The sequence below is a fragment of the Helianthus annuus genome, chromosome 6 (genome assembly GCF_002127325.2).
Source record: "Helianthus annuus cultivar XRQ/B chromosome 6, HanXRQr2.0-SUNRISE, whole genome shotgun sequence".
Taxonomy (NCBI): Eukaryota; Viridiplantae; Streptophyta; class Magnoliopsida; order Asterales; family Asteraceae; genus Helianthus; species Helianthus annuus.
In genome coordinates this window covers 1,544,772-1,555,589 of record NC_035438.2, presented here as the reverse complement: position 1 = coordinate 1,555,589, position 10,818 = coordinate 1,544,772, and the positions used below count along the sequence as shown (strand labels likewise).

Here is a 10,818-nt window from a genome sequence, read left to right as displayed (position 1 = left end):
TTATTGAAACTAGAAGAGTATTACAAAGTCTCAAATATCAAACATAAATTCAACATTAATTAATTACTAAAATGGGTTTCTAATGCCATCCTAACTTGTTTTCTTGAATCTTGAACAATCAACCTGCAACATGTATTAAAATAACATCAACAAAAAGTTGGCGAGTATACAGGTTTGATACATAGCGTAAAGTAGAATAAAAAGTTTAAATACTCATATCCAACATGAACAACATAATACAAGTTACTAATATGCTGAAACAGTGTCACTATATGTCAAACCCAAGTTTCCAACGCACACGCCCCAAGACTCACTCAAGGGCGGTGCGTACTCCTATAGAATAGGAGATTTAATAAGTCTCAGAAGTTTAATAAGTCTCAGTAGTCTCAGAAGTTTAATAAGTCTCAGCCAGGTTAATGAGCATATAGACACGAAAGCTTACATAACATACGAGATTAACCAGCATCAAATTGTTTCATGTTTAAAAATGGATAGAGTGTGCATATAACAAGTTTCAAGCGTTGCGTGTTTTTGTATAGAATACATGTTGCACCCAAAAGCGATAAAATAAAAATGGGATCAAGTATACTCACAGTGATTGCGTTGCGTTTCTTGGAAAAAGATTAGAGCGTACGAGTAAAGATTGAGCAAGTCCAAAAGAACGGGCAAAGCGATTAACCTAAGTGTAAAATACCATACAAGAGAAGGATTACTAATATCTCTATATTAGTTATTTATGTACCTAGCTCGTTATTAATATTAAAATTATAAAATAAAATAATGTAAAAATAAAAGGGTTAAAATATATTCTTAGTTGTTCACGTTTTTTTTATGAAAGAATTACTTACTTTTTAGAGTTTTAGAAAAAAAGAAAATAAGATTTTAAAGGGAAAAAAAATTAAATAAATTTTGGTTAAATAATAGTGGATTTAAAAAGGGTTTTAAAAGAAACAGGATATAATGGTTTTTATTTGTTTTAAACATGGATAGGTTCATCTTCTTTGTAAAACAAACAATAGAACTGATAACATTTACTATGAACGTGTTGCTTCATAAAAGAAATGAAAAGCAAGGAAGGGTTTCATCAACAATGAATAAATGAATAAGAAAATTATACCGAACAGTTGAACGAAACTACGTGAACTCCGGCGAGCTTAGTTACCCATCGGCGTCTCGATTTACTCCGGTGAACCTCCGATTACAGGCGAAAAGCTTGGGACTCCGACGACACTCCGGTCGTCTTCTCCGACAGCGTCGGACTCCAAACAAAAGGATGTCGTGAGTTTCGAGTAACGACTTCGGCCAGAGTTTGAGTTCCAGCGGTGTCTATCTTGTTGCAGGTTATACGACTCAACAGAGTTTCGAGTGGTGCTTGTTTGCTTATTCAGAAGGTATGTTCGAGAGTGGGTAAGGGTGTCGGGATGTCGAATAGAACCGTGGTGATGGTTCGGTTTTATAGCGTTCCAAGGCCTCGTAATATATGGAAACATTTGGTCGTTTGACTGGCATGTGTTGTTGGAAATTTGGTGAATGGATATTAAATATATTTATAATTTAATGAAATTATAAATATTAATTAGAATATTCATGTGGTAAAATAAAAGAGTAACTCTTGAGTATTTAATTAGTTTTATTAGAGTTTTTAAGTCTCTAATTAAGTGACTAATTAAATGAATAATCAAGTGAATCCTTTCACTAGTCTTCTTCAAATAGTAGGTTATGTGTTTTTTTTGTTACAACAAGAATAGGATATTGCTTGAAACATGAAGAATACTAGAAGTAGTATGAACACTTGAACACCAACTAGAGAGAGGAGTACTCTCTAATTGTTTCCACCACATGAGTTCAAACACTACAATTACCGGATGTAACCTTGGGCCGGTGAGCCATCTCCGGCAGTACAGACTGCTTCGGCTGTTGTACCCTGGGAGACAGACGCGTCATCTTTAATAGAGGCGCGAAATCTGTTTTAAGGGAAGCGTGTTGAATACGTGCCTCAACCAAAATCGTCAACGTTTTAGTGTGCTCTTTGTTGCAGTCAAGGAGTATTTTTCAAGACTCAAGATGATGAATACTCGAGTCTAGGATGCTATCAAGTGCGCGTGAAGCACCCACCAGAGATGCGGCTTGAATCAAGATTGGTATATATAATTATATTTATATTCTTTTATTTAGTTATTGCAACCGGTATTGTACAATGATATTTCCTACTAATAACGACAGTCTCGTTATGATATATTTTGTAATTATATTTTACAAAAGGTGAACCTATTTCCTACAAACTTAAAACAGATTTTGTGAGATTGTTGCTACAATCTTAAAACCTTATTTATATGGATTTTGGGTTCACAAAAGAATTTATAATAAAAAAGAATATTTTTAAAGATTGTGATCTTTTAAATATTTTTTTGGGAAATATGTATGTAGTACAACTTGTTGTGTTTAGATTTATTGAGATTGTGGTAAAATCTTAAATCCTACACCGTGATACAAAAACAAATGAAATATGGTTCAAACGTTTGGTTTTGAAACGATTTAAGGAATCGTTAATTTTTCTAACTTTTGTGTTAGATCGGGTTTATTAGTGTAAACCATATGTTTTTTGTAAACGTTAAACTCTCCTAAGTAGAGTTTTTTATTACTTTAAATAAGAGTTTTATGTTACTTGATTAGAGTTTTATGTCTCTAATTAAGTCTCTATTTAAAGTAGACTTTTCATCCACCCATGGATTGATATGAACAAATAAGTCTTATAATGATTTTTGTAATCATTTGTCTTCTAACATGTGTGTTAGAAACGTTCATGAAACGCGTTAGTTTGGAAGCAATTTTTTAATTGTTTAGTTTCTAACGTGTGCATTAGAAATGACTTATTTATTTGAACCATATATGTGTTTTTAGCAAGTCGAATTAACATTTTGTGAAAATGTTAATATTTCTAACGTGCGCGTTAGAATTTCTTTCATTTTTAACATGATTGTTAAAAATGGTTAAAATACAAATGCTTTGAAATGTTTTATGTAAACATTTTATATAAGTAATTTGTTGTAGCATTGATTTTAATGCTTTGTATGATTTAGAAATAAAAGGTCATACATTGAGGTTGATATTTGATTGACTTCAAGAATTAAATCACTATAAAGTGATAGTGTAGTTGTGTGGGATTCATCACCAACTTTAATTTGTGATTTCTAAATCAATTTGAGTGAAATTTTAATTACTAATTAAACTCTTCATATAGTGAAACTTTTGAGTAGAGTTTTAATGGTGACATTTGATGAGTTTTATTAGAGTTTAAATATATAATTATGGAGACTCTTAACTCTTCATATGTGAAACTCTTGAGTAGAGTTTTAATGGTGACATTTGATGAGTTTTATTAGAGTTTAAATATATAATTACGGAGACTTTTAACTCTTCATATGTGAAACTCTTGAGTAGAGTTTTAATGGTGACATTTGATGAGTTTTATTAGAGTTTAAATATATAATTATTGAGACTTTTAACTCTTCATATGTGAAACTCTTGAGTAGAGTTTTAATGATGACATTTGATGACTTTTATTAGAGTTTAAGTCTATAATTATTGAGACTCTTAACTCTTAATATGGTGAAACTCTTGAGTAGAGTTTTAATGATGACATTTGATGAGTTTTATTGATGACATTTAATGCTCTAATTTGGTCATGTTTTGTATATATAAAATGACTTAAATTTTCTAACATGTGTGTTAGAAAATGTGTATCACTAATACGAGGTTAGAGATTGTTCATAATGAACATAAATGTTTTATGCAAACATTTAATTGCCTATGTGAGCATTAAAGATGATGAGAAATGGTTTATTTTATAGACTATATCTTTGGAAAACGTTTTATGTAAACGTTCGATTCTATAATGTGCTTGTTATAACGTTTTTTTCTAACATGCGTGTTAGAAAATGTTATTTGGTGAAAAACAACTTGGTGTTGTTGTGAACAAATTTAATTGTTCAAGTTTACTACTTAAATGTAGTATTTGTAACAACTTGGTGTTGTTTTGAGCATAATTGTCCAAGTTTAAAGTTTAAACACGAAATGGGGAACTTGTACTTACAAGTGCATGGAGTCTTATTAAGGGAGTACCTCAAGACATGCCATGGGACGATATTGTTGAAAAGATTTCGGTCAGATTATAAAGTGATGAAGATAAAAGCACTTTGCTATTTGATGTCTACATATTGTCTATGCTTTCGTTTAAATTTCAAAAGTGATTGGCACTTATGATTTAGTTTCCAATGTATTTTATTGTTTTGTGTTCAATATCTTCGGATAACACATGCAATTTTTTACAAAGAAATAAATCACTAATGGTTGTGACGTATAAATTATTTTTGTGGAAAATAATTATAACGTCGGTTATACATTGTTTAAAATAATATGGTTTTAAACGGATAGTAAATGAAAATACTTGGACATAAACAACTTGAGAGTTGTTACATTGACTAAAAGTCAAAGACGAAACATCAAATGTATAACCATATCATGAATGAGTAATGAAAGAACGTAGTAAGTGTATTGAGATGAAATACACTAACGACATTCATGTCGTATACTTCATTAGAAGTCATTGGAAAATTCACAAGTTTGACTTCTAACATATGAAAGTAGAAGTACTATATGTTATTGTATACCTTTAATAAATCTTATGAGATTTATAAGTAGATGCGTCTAGCACTTGATTATTGTTAGAACTATATGGAGATTTTACCTTCATTTGGGAGAGCATCATAAATATACATATCTCCTAATGAATAACAATAGATGTGTGCAAATCACTTATGGCAAAATTATGAATGTCATGTTGTTGAGTGTCGATCTAGTTGATTCGATCTCACACATAATAGTGAGTGTAGACAAGGAACATTCATCTTGTTGGTGATGAATGTGTTCACCAAGTGACTTGGATTAAGACTTATGTTTAAGTACTTATGAGTCAATGGTAGATTGTTGGAGATCAAAGGTAATCAAGTTATGTTCTTTAAATGAATGATGAAATTTAGCTATGTGCTATATATAATAATTTGTGAGACCTTCCTAAATATTGATGTTTTAGGATTATGAATAAGTCTCATTATTTTGTCTTAACAAGGGATGAATGTTGCAAAGTGATATTATGATATCCTTAGGGCTGTGAAGAATCAGAATGATGCATCTTCTATTCACATGCTAAAGTATTGTAGTCTAAAGCATGCTAGACTAGTACTTGGTTAATTATGGGTCTTGACGGAGACTAATTAACTCTAAACATTCAAATGTGTATGAACACAAAAAAAAATGTGTATAGACAAAAATGAGGGAGAATTTTCATTCATTATAAGGAAAAAACATGTAACTTTTTAAGAGTTTGTTCGAAAAGCTAATGAGGAGAACTCATTGTCTAAGCTTATTCTAGATGTTAAATTAGAATTATTCTAAGTTGGTGACAAACTTATGACAATGGCATGTGTTGCTTTGGTCAGCTCGGAAGCTTATGTAAGCTAATGCAATATAAGTTGAATTCACTGATACAATGAGGTTGATCTTGTTCAATCATATGTGTATAAATGTCACCATAAGTGGTGTTACGGAAATGTTGATCAAATGGCAAGAAATGTGGGGGAGGATCCATTTAAGAAATAACCCTATAAGGGTATCTAGAAATGGTTCTCATTAACCCATCTAGATGTTATCCAATAACACTTAAATGTGGGGGGTGTCTTACATTTGTTTTTAGCAATAAGGATTTTGTAATCCAATCTAACATTGCAAATAAACGACTAAGTGGAGGACACAAAGGTCGTAGTGTATAATGGAGATGTGTTTGCCTTAAATGATGCACGTATCTTACAAAGACATATGTTATAACCAGATTCAGATGGCCACTGAGGTTATAGTCTTAGAAGTTGACAATAGGCAAAATTAACTTACGAGTTAAGAACACATCATGACAACTGATCTCAAATACGCAAAGTTATTTGCTAATGTTATGGATCCAACAATCTGAGGGTTTATTAGAGATCAAGTTGTGGAATGGGACTGAAGCCATTGAAAAATGAAGTTCATATGATGGAAACCTAACTCAGTAGACTGGAGATCCCAAGAATTGAGTTCAATAGGAAAACCTAATTGTATGAATAAGCGAGGTCACTATGGGGGAATAACCCTACGCATTTAATAAGGTAGTTTATTATAAAGATTAATAAACTTCCTAGTCCATTCCTAAAAGTGACAAGTGTGAGGCTAAGCATAATATGTGGTAAATGATTTGGATAGATCATGATAACCACAATGCTTTTAATGATCTAAGGAGAATCACCTATGTTAGAGAGAAGTGGGGTCGCTTCGAATGGAATTGAGGGCACAATTCCTAGAGCTCTCGCAGAACCAGGAAAGTGTTCCACGACCATTATTGGACACGACTATGAGGAGATGACCCGGCTAAGGAGAGTCTTGTGTGAAGTGTATTGTCGTCCACACAAACAGCAGACGAGTTCAAAGACATCGAGATCTACTCAGAGCTAGTGGGCTAAGTGCATTTCATGAGCGAAGGTTCAAAGGGTAACACCTACCTATCGTATGCAAAACTCAACTGTCGAGGTTACATGGGAAATTTTAAGTGTTCTGAATGATCTCCATTCATGTGGGGGATTGTTGGAAATTTGGTGAATGGATATTAAATATATTTATAATTTAATGAAATTATAAATATTAATTAGAATATTCATGTGGTAAAATAAAAGAGTAACTCTTGAGTATTTAATTAGTTTTATTAGAGTTTTTAAGTCTCTAATTAAGTGACTAATTAAATGAATAATCAAGTGAATCCTTTCACTAGTCTTCTTCAAATAGTAGGTTATGTGTTTTTTTTTTTGTTACAACAAGAATAGGATATTGCTTGAAACATGAAGAATACTAGAAGTAGTATGAACACTTGAACACCAACTAGAGAGAGGAGTACTCTCTAATTGTTTCCACCACATGAGTTCAAACACTACAATTACCGGATGTAACCTTGGGCCGGTGAGCCATCTCCGGCAGTACAGACTGCTTCGGCTGTTGTACCCTGGGAGACAGACGCGTCATCTTTAGTAGATGCACGAAATCTGTTTTAAGGGAAGCGTGTTGAATACGTGCCTCAACCAAAATCGTCAACGTTTTAGTGTGCTCTTTGTTGCAGTCAAGGAGTATTTTTCAAGACTCAAGATGATGAATACTCGAGTCTAGGATGCTATCAAGTGCGCGTGAAGCACCCACCAGAGATGCGGCTTGAATCAAGATTGGTATATATAATTATATTTATATTCTTTTATTTAGTTATTGCAACCGGTATTGTACAATGATATTTCCTACGAATAACGAGAGTCTCGTTATGATATATTTTGTAATTATATTTTACAAAAGGTGAACCTATTTCCTACATGTGTTACAAAAGAAATCTCGGTTCGTGATTTGTATGAAGGAATGGAAATGCGTAATCATTCTGTCAATCCCGAAAAATTAGCGTGTAACGGAACTTGGTTTGCTGTCATTGTTTGTGGCGGCAATTGTTTCAAGGGAAGTCAAAGGAATTGAAGTTTAGGCCAAATGACAACTTTAGTCCCTGAGGTTTTCATAATTAAAGTTTTACCTTTCTCTTTTAAATTTCAATCAATAAGCTTCACAATATTATAACTAACCCCTCACGTATATTTTACTTGACTAAATTAGCCTAAATAATGTTAATTTCTATTAACTTAAAAAAAACTTGTTTTAAAACTTAACCAAACTAACTGAAATAAATTTTAAATTTTAAGTTTCAAGAGGTTAGTTAATTACTAAATAATAAATAACAATATAGATAATTATTTCTATAATAATTGAACGAAGGATTTAAATATTGAATAAATATATAAATAAATGATTAAAAAAGAATAAATGATTTAAATAAAAGAATAAATAATTAATAAATAATGTATTTAATTAAATAAATGAATAAATATATAATTTGATAAACGCGAAAAATTACGGAGAGTTACAAATTTCATATATTAAAAGGATATGAAACATTAACATTACTTTAAAAGTATTATTGAAGAATATATATAACTAGAGGGTAGGCCCGTGCGATGCACGGCATGACCAACAGTTAGTGTCTTTCATTTTGTGGTGCGTTTGGGAAAAATGTTTATGCATGGATAAAAGGTAATTAGCCAAAAGACAATGTAAGAGAAGCCATACAAAACGTCATAAGAGCTTGTACCATAAGCCGGCCACACAAAATTTAAGGCGTGCATAGCACAGGAAACTTTGTTTGCGGAATGTGTTTAAGAACAAACATGTATGCCAAGTCTAAAAACATACATTACAGGAAAAAAACTTAAAGGAGTTCATAAAGCTTCCGGTTTTATTCAATAATTCACGAAATCTTCTGCCGCTAATGCATGCCCATGTAGTCGCCCTTCCCCTTAGTAGTTTCTTGTCTACAACAGGTTTAAGCAAGTAAACATAAGCAACGGCTATGAGTTAGTCAAATCAAATATCTTAACATATGTGCACGCATGACTCTCCATACATGACTAACCCATAAAAATCATTGAGAGAACTCACTACCATATGAAAACCTTAAATCATATTACAATATGCTACAATAAATTAAATAAAACCAGACTAAATTGTAACTGCCTAAAAACTTGAAATGAATATTAAACGAACTTAAACATAGATAAATGAAGGTAAATGAACACACATAAACAAATTTTTAAGTGAACGAACGTTTATGAACATATATAAACTAACAAAGCATGTGTTCATGTTTGTTCATTTAATTAATGAACAAATCATGTTCATTCGTTTATTAAGAACATCCGTATCGGTTCGCTTACAGGCCTACCCACAACTCTTTTAATGAAAGTAAGACTTATTCAAAGCATTATAGAACATACCTTCCATGTTTTTGAAGCAAAGATCTCCTAATAGCCTGAGTTGGATGAGCAGTGAACACTAAATCAACTGTTTGATTTTTCAATGAATCAAAAACCTCTTGAGGTGATTTTTTAAGCTTATTCACAAGTCTCTTAAGAGTTTTTTCATTGGATGAGTTAAAATATCATATCTTGCTGAAAAATGTCGGTGTTGGTTCATTCTTAAGAGATGTCGATTAATGTATTCAGATGAATATATTAGGCCCATTTGTACATTATTACTTGGCCTATAATTCAAGTCCAGATAAGCTATTAACCAAGCTTTGAAAATTGAAATTATAACTAATAAGGCTACTCAATTGGTTTCAAAGGAGGTATATATTGGTATGGGTGCATAAACTACTAAGTTGTACACATGCATCCATAGTTAGGAAATTATGAAAAAGATATGAAGTAATGTAAGGGAATTGACCATTAATTTTTTCACGATTATAAATAAAATAATATATGTCAAACCTAATATTACTACCTACCTTATTTGAAAAAATAAATAAATATCTATATGCTTAGGTAGAGGATCCTGTAAAAAGTGCTCAAAGTGTGAGAAGTGTAAGAAGTGTATTATAACACTATATATAACACTATATAACACCATATAAACACCGTATAACAATATGTAACATCATATAATACCATATAACTCTATGTAACACTATATATCATTATATAACAAATATAACACTATAGGTTGTGTGATAGCATGTCTATAATAGATGTATAGTGTTATATTTGTTATATAATGATATATAGTGTTACATAGTGTTATATGGTATTATATGGTGTTACATGTTGTTATACGATGTTTATATGGTGTTATATAATATTATATATAGTGTTATAATACACTTCTCACACTTCTTACACTTTAGCCCCTTTTTACACTATCCTTACCCTATATGCTTATATGCTATATATATCTTTCACCTGGAGCGCTACCCACAGAACCATCTGAATAAGAACCTTCATAAGTAGGGTTGGGAAACAAAAAAAGGAAATCTTAGGAAGAACTATAACTTGGATGATGTATATATTAGTAGTTCTTATTCCTTTATTTTGTACTAAAAACTTGATAGAATGTAACTTCGTTCAAGTATTGACATAGTGACAAATATTCAATTTTGAACATTTACTTAAACACAACACAAATAGATATGATGTCTTAAACGTATATGCTTATAGGCTAAATATATACCTTTCACCTGGAGCGCTACCCACAGAACCATCTGACTCAGAACCTTCATAAGTAGGGCTGGGAAAGAAAGAAAGGAAATGTTAGGCAGAACTTTAACTTGGATGATGTATATATTAGTAGTTCATATTCCATTATTTTGTACTAAAAACTTGATAGAATGTAACTCCGTTCAAGTATTGACATAGTGACAAATATTCAATTTTGAACATTTACTTAAACACAACACAAATGGATATGTAGTTATGTGGTTCATGGAATCTGGTAAGTCAAAAGTATATATAGAAACTTACATGTACTTTCTGATTGTTTCTTTGAGCTTAACCGGTGTTGGTATTGTCATCACCCCCTTACCCTTCCTAGTCATGGGAGTAGGAGTGGTAGATACAACGGATTGACAATCGGTTTCGTCTGGGAGCACACGCTTGCAGTTGAAGCTCTCAAAGGCCCCATGATGGTAGTATGTGGATGTATCAACTTGGATGGTTCGGGTGGTGCCTACAAGTGAGTGTAAGCAGTTTGGGAGCGTTGAGATGCTACCGTTAGAGTTCTGTATCATGACTGGAGTGAAGCTATCCTGGATGGTTTCGGAATAAACGATGTAGATATGCGAGAGACCCGATTCCACATTGAGTATAGGTTGAGCAATGG

General features: G+C 32.0%; 1 long non-coding RNA gene across 1 annotated transcript; it reads right to left on the bottom strand.

Annotated features, from left to right (window-relative positions):
* Positions 1–8,227: 8,227 nt before the first annotated feature.
* Positions 8,228–9,075, bottom strand: LOC110945129. Its single transcript, XR_002595048.2, has 2 exons — positions 8,940–9,075; positions 8,228–8,477 (listed from the first exon to the last, which is right to left on the bottom strand). It is a non-coding gene; the product is annotated as an uncharacterized LOC110945129 (long non-coding RNA).
* Positions 9,076–10,818: the final 1,743 nt, after the last annotated feature.